Source organism: Pezoporus occidentalis, unplaced genomic scaffold (assembly GCF_034315485.1).
Source record: "Pezoporus occidentalis ecotype Australia unplaced genomic scaffold, CSIRO_AGI_Poc_V1 ctg35, whole genome shotgun sequence".
In the NCBI taxonomy this organism is placed as follows: Eukaryota; Metazoa; Chordata; class Aves; order Psittaciformes; family Psittacidae; genus Pezoporus; species Pezoporus occidentalis.
Genome location: NW_026915483.1, coordinates 5,198,377 through 5,211,233, shown reverse-complemented (window position 1 = coordinate 5,211,233; position 12,857 = coordinate 5,198,377). Strand labels below are relative to the sequence as shown.

The 12,857-nt window shown below is 48.8% G+C and overlaps 1 protein-coding gene across 13 annotated transcripts in view; it reads left to right on the top strand.

The window, feature by feature from the left end:
* The first annotated feature begins 435 nt into the window (after positions 1-435).
* Positions 436-12,857, top strand: part of FOXP1 (forkhead box P1) — a 386,145-nt gene continuing 373,723 nt past the window's right edge. For 3 of the 13 annotated variants that reach the window (XM_062630321.1, XM_062630324.1, XM_062630335.1), the window contains exon 1: positions 1,268-1,460. The gene's annotated coding sequence lies outside the window, so the exon portion shown is untranslated. Of the gene's footprint in view, positions 679-1,259; positions 1,461-2,187; positions 2,265-6,305; positions 6,530-6,551; positions 6,571-12,857 lie in introns of those variants that run through there. The other 10 variants (XM_062630334.1, XM_062630333.1, XM_062630323.1 and 7 more) reach the window with 9 other exon arrangements.

Below are 12,857 nucleotides of genomic sequence, written 5' to 3'. Positions count from 1 at the left end.
CGATCGCCCCAAAAAATAAACACAAAGGAAGGGGAATCCGGGCTCTCGCCGGTCCCCGCGTTCGGAAGAAAAGAGTTTTACCCCGAACAAAGTCGCCCGCTGCCTCCTGCCCTGCGGCGCCCCGGCCACCGCCGGGCTCCATCCCCGCGGAGCGCGGGCCTTCCCCAGCCCCGCCAGAGATCCCTGCCTGGCTGCACTGCGACAGCGGACCACGGCACCGGCAAGGGCAGGGTGCATCCCGGCGGGGCCCGCTCCTCCCGCGCAGCCTCCGCGCCGTCCGGCCCCGCGGCCGCCGGTTGCTCCTTACCCTGGCCGAGCCCATCGGTGGCTTTAAACTTTTCTGTGCCGAGTACCGGGGCCGCTCGGGTGCTCCAGCCCCGGCTCTCGTCCCATCCCTGCCTCCCCCCTGCGGGCGCTACGCTGACCCCTCCGCGGGAGTCCCTACTGCGCGGCCGAGACCGCAGCCGCTCCGCGCACCCCCCCGCCATGAGGACCCACGGCCGGGACAGCCCCGCGGAGCGACACCTCGGGCGGGTCACTCCCGCTCAGCGGCCGGTGCGCGCCGCTGCGCACCCGCGCAGTGTTTCAAAGCAGTGTTTGCGCCAACAGCGGCGTGCGCTACGGGAGGGGTGCGGGGGGTGGAAAAGCTGACAGCGCCCGCGTCTCGTCTCCGCGCAGGTAAGGCGGGCTCCACGGTTCACCCGCGGAAGGCCCTCCTTGGTCTCCCTCATCCCCCCGCACCGCGGGCCTGACACCCGCTTCCTCGGCACGCCTGGACCGCGGAAAAGTTACTCGGGGTGCGCGGCGCTGCCCTCCGCTCCCGGGGCGGCCCCATCCCGCTTGCCCCCTCGCTGAACTCTTCCCGGCGGCGCGCAGCACCGCGCAGCACGCTCCGCGGCCACTTTCTCTTCCCCGCGGCGCGGAGCTGCCCCGCCTCCCGCGACCCGCCCCCCCGCATCCCCCCTTTCCCGAGGCCGGCTTCCGCGCAGCTCCGCACCGGCGGGGCTCCCCCCCGCGGCCCTGCGCACCCCCCCCCGCCCCGCTTTGATGATTTGATTTATTTTTGATGGTTCTCTCCCCTGCACCCAGCCTTGTTTACCCAGCAGGTGGATGTGACGTCAGAGACTGACAACAGCAAAAAATAACAACATCTCCCTCCGCGGGGGTGTCGCGGCCGCCCCCCGGCCCTCCCTCCGCGGGCGGCGGCGCGGGGCTGCGCGGGGCGGGGAGGGGGGGGCGCGGGGCGGTGCGGGGCGGGGGCGCGGCGGGGCGGCGTGCGGGGCCCCGCGGGCGCGGCGCCGAGCGGAGGGCTCTATTGTTATTTACCGAGCGGCGGAGCACGCCGCCGCGCCGCCCGGGCTTCGGCGTGCCGGAGGGACGGGAGGGAGGGACGGGACGGAGAGGCAAAGCCCCGCGCCGGGGCCGCGCCGTGCTGGGCAGCGGCAGGCCGAGTCCTGCGGGTGAGTCCGGCGCCCCCCGACACTTTCCCCGCTCCTCCGGGGCTGTTGCACTTTTCCCCCCCGCCGGCCCCACGTGCCCGGCCACCCCCCCTTTACCTTCCTCCCCCTCTTCACCCCCCCCGACCGCCGGCAGCGCGGTACCTGGGGGCGGGGGGGGGGCAGCGGCTGTGCGCGGGTGCGGAACCCCCTCCCCGGGCTGCGGAGCCGCTACCCGCCCACTTTGGAAACTTCCCCCCCCCCAACCCCCGCCCCGCGCACCCTCCGCGGACTGTGGGATGCGGCGTCTCCCGCCCTCTCCTCGCCTTCCTCGTGCTTTCCGCCGGGTCCCCCCGCGCCGCCGCGCAAGGGGCGCGCACGCCCCAACTTCAGCACTCGGGGCAAGAAGTTGTGGCGGGGCCGCGCCCCCCTCCCCCCCTCCCCCTCCCCCCCCCCCCCCCCCCCGGGCCCGGTCGCCCCTCTCCCCTCAGCTCCGGGCACCTGTTGCCGCTTTCCACCCGCGCAGTCCTTCCGCAGCTGCGGAGCTCCGCGCATCCCCCCCACCCCTGGGTCCCTCTGCGCCCATCCCCCTCCCCTTTTTTTTTTTTTTTTTTTTTTTGAGACGAAGTGTTTTAATAAACATCCGCATCTCCCCAGCCCGGCGCAACTTCTCGCTGCGCGGGTGCGGACCGCGCATTCCTCACGTGTTCGTTCCTCCGTGTGTGTGTGTGTGTGTGTCTGTCTCCCCGTCCCCGCGCAGACCCGCGGTGCGGAGTCTCGGGACGGAGCCCCGTGGCTCGCTGCCCGCCGCGGAGCCGCCGGTGCCCGGTAAGTAGGGCCGCGCCGCGCTGCGCCCCTCGCACCTGCCGCTCCGCGCCGCTCCGCGCAGCCCAGCCCGCCTCCCCGGTTGCGCGCTGCAGGCGGCGTCCGAGCGGCGTGTCCGCGCTTCCCGCCTCCGTCCCCGCCCCGCCGGTGCTCTGTCTTTTGGGTTTTTTTTATTCCCTGAAAAAAAGCCGGTGGCGGCTGCGCGGGCAGCGCTGCGCGGGGCGCATCATCCACACACCCCCCTTTCCCCCGCGCAACTCCTAACGATCCGGCGGCCCCGGCGCGGACAGCATCGCCGGGCTGGCTGCGGAGCGAGCCTGCCTCCTTCCACTTCGCTGTAATGATTTTAATTGCGTGGGTTTGCTTTGAGTGAACTAAACCGAGTGAGATTACGGCTTTATTTTTATTCTTTTTCCCCCTTCCCTCCCCCTTCCCCGATCTCCCCCCAAGGCTGGCGGCAGCAGCGCTCAGACCTTCCGTAGCCACCCGAGGTATCTGCGAGCCGCTTTTCTAGAGAAGCTGGAGCCCAACTTCTGTGCTCAGAAGTTTTAAGGTTTCATTTTTAGTAACTGTTCTTTGAGTGAGTAATCTATGTGTACCGCTCGCAGCGTGTCTGCCCAACGCAGGCTGCTGATTTCTGGGGTGCTGGATGGTTATAAATATTAAAGCAATTCCCTAAACTGGATTTCCTTTCCATATAGTTTTTCAAAACCTGGGTTTTACCTGCTCTGACCAAACGCTGCTGTCACTAATGACAGCTTCTTAATTAGACAAAAGTTTCAGGAATGTCGTCGAAGAAACTTGTGCTGTTCATCCATGGTTTGCTTTAATGCTGCAGCCAAGGGAGAAATAGGCATTTCACTCGATCGAGTAGTATTTTTACAGCTTCTGTTACTGCTGAGCAGCTCCTGCTTCTTGTAAGTTTGAGAGAGCCTGAAATAATTTGAGTTCTCAGAGAAGCGAGTGTAGGCAAGGAGGCACCGTGCATCTCCACAGCCAGATTTGGGGGAAGATGGGGAAATCGGGGCTGCTGGTTTCAATTTATCCTTTTTTTTTTCCCCCTCTGCACATTTTATTTGAACTATCTCCCAGGCATGTTGAATGGACCAGGGCGCTGGGGGAGGAAGCTCTTCACTAGTTACCATTCAAAAGGTGTCGGCTAAAATCTCATTGCAAGAAGGTATTGTAGCTTTAACATCTTGCATTGGCAGCATTCTTCCCCCTTAGTCTTTGGATTAGTCATTGTATGAGAGACAGGAAAAAAAAAAAAAGAGATTTTTTTTTTTTCCTCTGGAAAAAGTAAAGTAAACAGCCTCCAACAAGTGAACCTTGACAACCCAGATTAAGGAAGGCAGGAGAGATCAAACAAAGCTGCTGCTGGGCTGTTGTCAGGAGCTGCCTCACTGAAAGCTCTGGACTATTCGATCAGGCAGCAAGGCTATATGTTCACTTATGCAGAAATGGACCATTACAAATGCTGATCTTTGTTGTGAAACCAAAGGATAACTTGGAGAAAATAACTGCAATCTCAAATGAGGCTTTTCTGGTGCTCCTGGTTTTGACGGCAAACTTCAGGGTTTTTTTTTTGTGTATGGGCTGGGTTTTGAGTTTGGCTTTTTTCTGACTCTTTATTTGAAGGGACAGTGGTTTGGAGCACACTGTATCCACTTTCAGAGAGACTTAGGTTTGATTTTATTTATGCTCCTGGAGCTGCAGGGAAGGCGGCGTTTCAGTAGTGTAATGTTGAAAACCGTAAGAGTTCTGTGGAATTCAGCTTTTATTTCTGGATCTCTGAATTGTAAGGAAACATGGATTATATTTTTTTTTTCCCCTCTGTGTGTAAGTGCTGTGCTGATGTATAATAGAGGAGTTCGGTGGTGATTAAGCATCGTGTGTTGTGTGGCTGCGTTCCTGAAGTTTAGAAAACTTGTAGTATCTTTACTTCAAACATATCACTAACTGGTCAGGATGGCACCTTGGTTTTGATACGAGAGGGTTTTTGCAGAACTGTGTGTAACTTCTCTTCATGGCTATGTGAGAGAGACTTTGTTACTGTGGAGGGTTTTGTGGTGGTTTTTTTTTTGTGGAAATAGCAGTAAAAAGCATGAAGGGAGATTTGATTTTACTTCAACAGACATTTAGGATTTAAGTATTAATCAGACTTGCCCAGTGGGAGTTAGGTTATTTTTGTTGCTTGACACTCTCATGTTTGTATTCAGAAACTTCACTGCAAACTATGAATGTGCCATCTCTTTCGTTGCTTTAAAGTATTCCAAAACAATGGGGATATCTATTATTAAAAAATACATATAGCTGAGGAAAAGGCTATTGCCCTAATGGGTATTAGTCAGGAGGCAGACCAAGTGCACATCTACTGAGGAATTCAGAAATCCCAAACCTTTTTGCATAAGTATTTCTTTAATTAGCAGTGCACATCACACAATAAGTACTTTATACTTTTTATAAGGTAAGGTTTCATAACTGTCCTGCATAACTTATTATAAAGCCTGTAGATTTTTATGGTATATACTTTAATTAGACAATAAAAAGTATGTGTGTTAAACAGGCACACATATGCTATTAAGCCATTTTGGGTAATGGGTAATGGTTTTTAGCATCTATAAACATATTCTGCTTAAATCAGTTCCACCGGTGGTGGTAACGCAACTGGTTTTTGTACAGGCGAGAGAAGGAGCAGGGAAGTTGGGCAGAGAATTATGCATTGGGCATTACTGCGCAGCATATGCTGCAATATGCTTTACACTTAGAGTGGATCACCTTTTTTAAGATCTAAAATTTGCATGATCATCCCTGATATGATATACTGTAAACATTTGTAGCTCCAGAATTATGCCTATTTCACGGCATTGTAAAAATTAGGGAAAAGGCTGGTAGTAAAAAGGCAAATTTATGGATTGCAGCCTAGCGTTTAGTATTCGTACTGCTTGTGGTCATTTATGTTGAGAGATTGAACCGGATAATGTAATTCCTTTTGTGAAATATCTGTTGAGCATGTATTTGTATATCAAATGAAATAACATATGCACACACATATGTAGGATATGTATGTAAAATACAGTTATTTCTGCAAGGCTGTCCAGTTATTTATAGGGCATAATGATACTTCTGTCATCTTAAGTTTTCTGTGAGAAGCTTTAATAAATTTAAATAGATTATATGCTGTCAGAAAATAGTATAAATTTTGTTTACGATTCACTTGCTTTAAGGTACTTATACTAAAGAAGCTCATTTAACCCCAAGACTGAGTAGCATTAAGTGGTGAGAGGAGTCTGCTGAAGAGCTGCTACTGGCCTTTGCTCTTGTGATAATCTTAAATTACTACGATTTAATTGCAACTTCAAGGCACTGAGCTGAAATATTTTTATGCAGCTGAGTCCAGGCTGAGGATGGTGTAGGGAGGTTTCACAAGAAGCTGGATTTCTCTTCGGAGACAGCGTTTGTTCAGGCCTTTCTTACCCTTGGGAGCGCATCCAGCTCAGCATCGTGTGTGTGCCCAGACACGGCACTGGGAGGGAGCTTTGCTGGTGGATTCCCACCCTGGGGGGAGCAGGATCAGGCCCTGCAGTATCCAGGCAGCTCAGGTGCAGAAGTGTTTTGTTTGCTGTTAGTTTTTAAGCTTACGTTTGAATTAAACAGCACGCTGTAATTACTCCTCAAATGAGCCTTGCTACCAAGTTGCTTCCTGGAGCTTCTCCCTCTAAGTCTCCACTGGGGAGACAGGGTGAGACAGGGCTGGTGGCTTGAGGCAAAGACCAGGGGGTGGTCAGTAGGATGGGGACATGGATTGCACCCTGCTTTGGACATAAAGCCCACTAGCTAATGGGTATGGCATGGTTCCCAGTGGTGAGCCCAGGGCGCAGTGAGCTGCTCTGCCTGTGCAGGGCCCGATCCAGCACGTGCTGCCTTAACCCAGTCCTGCTGCTGACAGCACTGCCTGCAGATTTGGCTTTTGGTCTGTGTCACTAACTCATATCATTCAAACTTTTTCTCCCCCCCCCCCCCCAACTACTCCCCCCTTGCTACATATAGTAGCATGTTTTCACACCCAGTGAGCAGTTCAGCGCAGATATGATACGCAATAGGAATCAGAAAGCATTTGCTAAGTGGAATTTCTAAACGTCGTGCACTAGGGATCAGCAGCGTCTTTGCGACTGTTCTTAGAGGTCCTGGCAACCAAACTTTATTCAAATGCTTAGAAAGGTAGGGCCAGGCTCAGAGTCCTTGACTTCATGCCATTGAGGACACGCGTAAGTGCTTGGCTGCGCTAGAGCACAGCGGTGTTTAAATCGTGAATCTTGAGTGTTTTTCTGTTGGCCAAATCCTCGTAAGATGTCTCGTTGCAATAGGAAGTGAAGAAGATCTTGTGTGTGCTCGAACTGCTTGCTTCTGCACTGATAAAAACGCTGCTCGCAGCCTGCTGCTCTCTCAAACTATTGTGCCGTTTGATTCCCGCTGCTCGCGGTGCGTTGGGAATTGCAGCTACTGTAGGTAACAAGGTGATGCCAGTGTTTAACAGGGGGGAAAAGGTAGGATGGAATAAATCATGCAGTCGTTAGAGTAAGAACTTAATTGTGGGAACTGGAGTCTTAATTTAAGAAAATATATATTTCATTTGGGGCTGCAGAGGAATCAAGCTGTTCTATTTTTAGGAGATCAGATATTTGTTGGTTGGGATGTCTGGAGTGTTTTAACACGTGCTCTTTTTTCTTACTTCAGCACTGGAGGTACCAAGTCAGAGAAGCTGCTGGCTCTGCTCGCATGCAGCCTTCTTTGCAAATACGCTTCAGGGTTTTATCTTTCTGTTCTGCTGGCACCGATCTCTTCCATGCATGCGAGTGAACAGGGTTATGTCTAATGGCTGTTTGTATGTGGCAAGTATCCAGAATAATCTTGATAACTTTTTGTTCAGTGCCATCCTGAAAACCAGGATAGTCTTCTATTGAAATTGAGCAAAGGGAAGAGCATGGGCAAAATCAGTTTCTCTCCAAGAAGCATTTGGTACCTGAGGAGGACTAAATAATTTTTCTCCTCTCGTTGACCCTCCCTGTGCTGTTTTTAAAACATCTCCACTTTAGTGCCTTGAAATTGCAATTAAGTTGTAGTAATTTAAGGTTATTACGAGAGTGCAAAGGGCAGTAGAAGCTCTTTAGAAGTCTCATCTTAACATTTAATGCTACTCAGTCAGGGGGTTAAATGAGTTTCCTCAATGTGAGTACTTAAAGTAACTAAATCGTAAACAAAATTTATACTATATTCTGACAACTAATAATCTATTTAAATTACATTAAAGTATGTGTGCGAAAATTTAATTAAAGACAGAAATACTGTCAAGCCCTGTAAATATCTTGACAGATCTACTGAAATGGAACCCAGATTGTAAAATATTTACATACATCTGATAGGCTGTGGGGTTTCTGGAAGTGCTATTCTGGAACTAATTGTGGGCATTTTTCGTCCCAGATTCACGTTCAGTTGCAATGGTCTGGGAAAGCGACAGAAATAAATACCCAGGATGTTTTATTCGGGTGATTCTCCAGTGTATTGTTTACTGCTAATCGCTCTCTGTACAATACTTGTCACTGTTGTGTTTTATTAGAAGTGCCTATTTCCTCAATAAGTTGGTTTAGCACTGCTGTTCATTCTGAGGCACGGTGGAAGCGCGGGTTCCTTGTGTGATGCTGTGTAGTACTTGCAGCATGGCAGCGCTTGGATGTGCAGTCTCTAAGTCAACTTTCTTCTGGGTGTCTGGCCCGGAGTGCATACCGCAGTCTCTTGCACTGTTTAGTCTGTTGACTGAATTGATTTCTCAGGTAAAAAGTGCTTACAGCCTTTTTTCTGATTTTTTGGAATGTTTATGGAAGCGTTTCCTCAAGTACTGTATGTGTGGTTGCTGCGTGGGACCCTTCCTGCTGGTGCAGCCGTACAGGCATTCCCTTTGTGGTACATGGTCTGGGAAGCGGAATGTTTTGCCATGGATAAAACTGAGTCTGGCTGAAACTTCAGCCAAACTTTGGTCCTGCTTAAAATCCACCCGCTGGGATTCTGCACGTGGCCAAAGTTTTGCTGGGAATGTGCAGGATGAGCCGCATTTTCCCATCATCCAGTCATGGGTTGGGGCAAACTCCTACTGTTCCTGGGGTGCATACTCCTGGAGCTGTAGGGTTACGGAAGGAGGATGAGGATTTGGGCATGGAGAGCAGGATGCGCTGGGAGTGTGGTGCTGCGAGCACTGGCCAGGCTGGGTGCTGAGCACTGACAGCCCGACAGAAGGTGGCACAGTTCGGCAGGTTGGCTGGAGCCTCTAACGGCATCGTTAGTTTTCCCCTCTTTGCCAGACATTTCCTTTCATGTTGGATCCGAGTTTTAGCTGTACTTCCCGATCAGTCTTGTCATCTTGTTGCTAACAATTAGGGTCAAGTGTCTTTCCTTGGGCTCTCTCTGCAGCCTTCGTGTCGGTCTCCCTCCCCCAGCTCTCAGCCTAAGCTGTTTGTTCATTAATTAGGAGATCGGGCATATTAACACATCAGTAAATCGGAGTAGTCAGACTTCCCAAGGCATCTCGGGAAACCCTCTCCGGTTTTATGTGACCGGACATGCACTATTGCTGATTTAGATAGCGGAGCCGATGATGCCAAAGTATTGTTAAGAGAGAGATAAATAGAGGGAGCCCAGCAGTAAGCAGAATGTCATGTCTCTATTAAAAAGCTTGTGATAAAGGAAGATAAAATGGCGAGGGGGGATTCAGAGCAGCCGCTAAACATCTGATCACAAAAATCAATGCCGGTTTCCCCCTTCCTGCAGAATACTTGCTCGCAGGAGTAATGTCTGAGCCTGGATTTGATTGCAGCGAGCAGTGGAGCCCTGAAAGGACTTTTGTTATTGCCAATAAAGACGGCCAGGGGTTCTCAGGGATTCAGGAGCTGTCTGAGCCGGGATTCAAACGTCCCTCCCTGGTTCCCTTTGAAGTGGCTGCCCCTCTTCTGCAGCCACGGGGTGTTCCCGGGATGCTGATGAAGTTGTTCCAGGCTCGCGCCGGGGCTCATTGCTCTGTGCTGCCTCATGCCTTGATTTCCCTGGTGCCGCGGCCACCTGTGTTCCTGTCCGGAGGTTGGTCCTTTTCTGCACGGCAGAATAAACAGCGATGCAGATTGTTGTATATTAGAGCCTTGCAGAGGCTGCTCTGCAGAAGTGAAAATGTAACTGCTGAAAAAGAAATCAGTGGTTGCAGCAGACGAGAGGGGAGTGGTATTAGTTCTACCATTTCTGTAATGAAACCCACAGTAAAACGTTAAATCCTCGCAGCCTTGTTTGCTGAAAGAATGATAATTGTTCCATTAAGGAGGATTAAGTAATTAACTGATACTTCTTAGGAACTGGTATCAGGTTTAAAAAGCATCTTCCCAGTGTTGTGCAACGAGTGTGAGGTTTATGTTCTCTTTCTGCCTTTGGAGAGGTGGGAGGTGAACGTGGTGGGACCTCTTCCCAAGAAACTTCTGGGAATGCCAGGGGAGCAGCTAAAATGTGCTCTTCTAATAATCTTCATTGCAATGTTGTCTTTTTATGACTTGTCAGCTGGGCCCATTGCAGGCCGTGTTTCAGGAGTAGTCTGTTTGGGATTAAGAAGTTAAAACCTTCTCGAAGTGTTCATCTTGGTGCCCGAGTTTTTTAATTTTTATTTTCATAATAGTTTTTATGTTGCAATAGGAACCTTGCTGGCAATGAGTCATGAACTCAGTCTTCCATGAACTTCATGACAAAGTTTTGTTAGCCGGTCAGGCAGCTCGCTTTGCTCATCCGGCCCAGTTCCCACGTTTGGAAAGAAAAATACCATTGAAATTGATGGTGTAAATCCTCCTTTCCTCCTGTGGCAAAACTCCCCATAAAAGCGGTGGCAGTGGAGGAGGTTGTGGGGTATCACAGAGCAGCTCCTGGCATTGGGCTGTTTGGAAGATGTTGAGGCTGGATGTGGCTGGGAATAGCCAGGTCTGGAGAAGGATAGGGCTGGCAAGGCTTTTGATGTTGACTGATGCTTGGGTCAGAAGTGCATTTTGGAGAGGGAGATGGAGGAGCAGGTGGGCAAAAGAGAACAATGGCAATATTTCACCTTGTTTCACTTTTGAATGATCAGATTGAAGGACCTGGATGGTGAGAGGTGCAGGGGCTGGGGAAGCGTGTGTGAGCCCTTCTGCATCCTGTCCTCTCGAGCTCGCTGCCTTTCTTTCAGGGCTTGATGCATTTTTTTTGTTTTGCCTTGACAGAGATCATAGAATTTGGCATTAACTTCATCAAATCGCTGCCTTTTTGCATATAATGGCCCCAGTTTCTAATATCGCAGGTAGTTATACTGAAACTATACCCAAACCAAAATTTTCTGTGAGTAATATGAATTCTGCCCAGCAAATAGCATAATAGTGGCACCAAATGCATTAGTATTGATACTTTCTGCTTTCATAACTGCTCTACTTCTGAAATAGGGCTCCTTCAGCCAGCATCATGCAATCTCTGTTGATCAGTGTACTGTAAATTATTCTTTCCCCTCGGGTGAATTTCATAAATAGGTGTATTTCCGTGTGCAGTACGTAAGACAGCCAGATTTTGCTTTGGTTATGTGGCCCAAGCCCCAGATACCTCTATTGAAATCATGGGAGCTTCCTTGGGTGAACTGAGTTTAAAAAAGAATAAAAAGGGGGAAAAAAATATCAGTTTTGGCTCAGAGAATAAAATCTTTGAATATTTGTGCATGGAACATATAATAAGAATCTATCTGGATGTTTGTACAGAACTTCCCAGCCTATATCTACCTTAGCAGATTTAGAGAAGAGATTTTGCTTGTTAACACATTATTGCTATTGCAAAACTTAACAACTTGGGTAATGTATTTTAATCAAAAGTTGTGTCAGGGGCCTCATCCTTCTTTGGATGAATTAAATGAGTGCTGGGAGAAGGAGGCTCTGAAATAGCAGTAGGAACGTGTTTTTGTTAGTTGTAAATGATACACCCATGCGTAGCTGTTCAGATAATGTGTATTAGGTTTGTAAAGCTCCTGAGTTGTATATTCAGAAAAGTGAAAATGTATTTTACAGTGCTAAATCACTTGATACTTAAAAGGCTTTGAAATAGGAATGTCAAAAGTATGCAGCATAATGATTGTTTGTACAAGTATTTTAAAGTTACTCTGGCTAACCTGAGTTTTCTGAAGGCCGGTACTGTAAGGAATGGTGGTCTTACTCAGGAAACCTTTCTAATCTGTCATTTCAGTTGCAGGATTTAACTGACAATGGGGGAAACCCATCTTAGTATATTTTAGCTGATGTCGTACCACGTACGCTTGTTCTGAGTTTTCCTCACTGCTATAAAAGCAGTATCTACAGCACTCAAAAAATGCTGTTTCATAAAAGTTGAAATGGAACATTACCTGTGAATTAAACTAAAATATCTTGAGCCTATGCGGCATATTCCTAGTGTTAAACAGTCGGAGAAAACTGGGTCTTTCCTATTAATTTTTCAGATCAGAATTGGTCTTTCTGGGAAAGGGTCCTCAGACACTTGAAGGGGAAACCTGATTTTTCAGTAAGTGCTTTATATTTGCTGAGGAATTCTGATAGTGCAAAAGCGTGTTGCATGGAAATGGAGATTTATTCACTAGGATTTTTAGGGATTATAAAAGATGCCAGTGGATAGAAGCATGCTTATAGAGAGGTAAACTAGTAAATTTGAGCAAACTGAAAAATAGTAGCTATAGGCATCTGGTTCTGTTATCAAACTTGCTGCCTAAGCCAGAGTTTATGCACTGTGATAATGCTAATGACCAGCAGAGCCAATGATGCATGACTGGAGGAAATCAGTGGTATAATCGGAGAAAGTTATCAGGTTTTTGTCATTAAATATTAGTGATAAATAATATACTTCATTTTGAGTAGATAGGACGTATTTAATTCTGATGTGGAGGGTTTCAATTTAATAAGGGGCATTGCTGAGTAAAATGATAATCTTTTGTAATTTAAAGGGAAAAACAGAAATGCATTTGTTTCAGCATAATCTCCTGGCAGCCGCCTTCCACCACTGTTTGTCTTCACTGGTGTCTGATAGCAAGGAATATCTTCGCAGCTATTTGAGTTGGGTGTTTATAGCAGGGTGTTTTTTCTAAGATGCTGGTTTGTGCAACACAGAACTAATTAGAGAGACAGAATCAAAGGGGATCTCTTTAGTATAAACTAGGTATTTTCTCTCATTTTCTGCTTAAAAACGTGAATATTGCGGCAAATCTAAACTGTGTGCTCCACGCAATGGTTCCCCTGTCGTATAGCCTGCCTGTCCAGGCAGTGACAGGAGGGAAGGCACGAGGACAAAAGATACTGATAAATTAGATCTTGTTTTGCAAGTTATCTTTGAAGTCAGTGGGAGAACGAGGAAGAGAAGTAGAGCTTAAACTGAAGTAAGAGGGATATTTATAGTGTCTATAAAGGACAGTTTGCACCAGGAAAAAAAAAAATAAATCTGGTTGGCTTTTTTTAGCGAAACAGGCTAACACCCTGTGTAAATCTGTGTCATTAGCTGAGGCAGTGCGTGATTTTT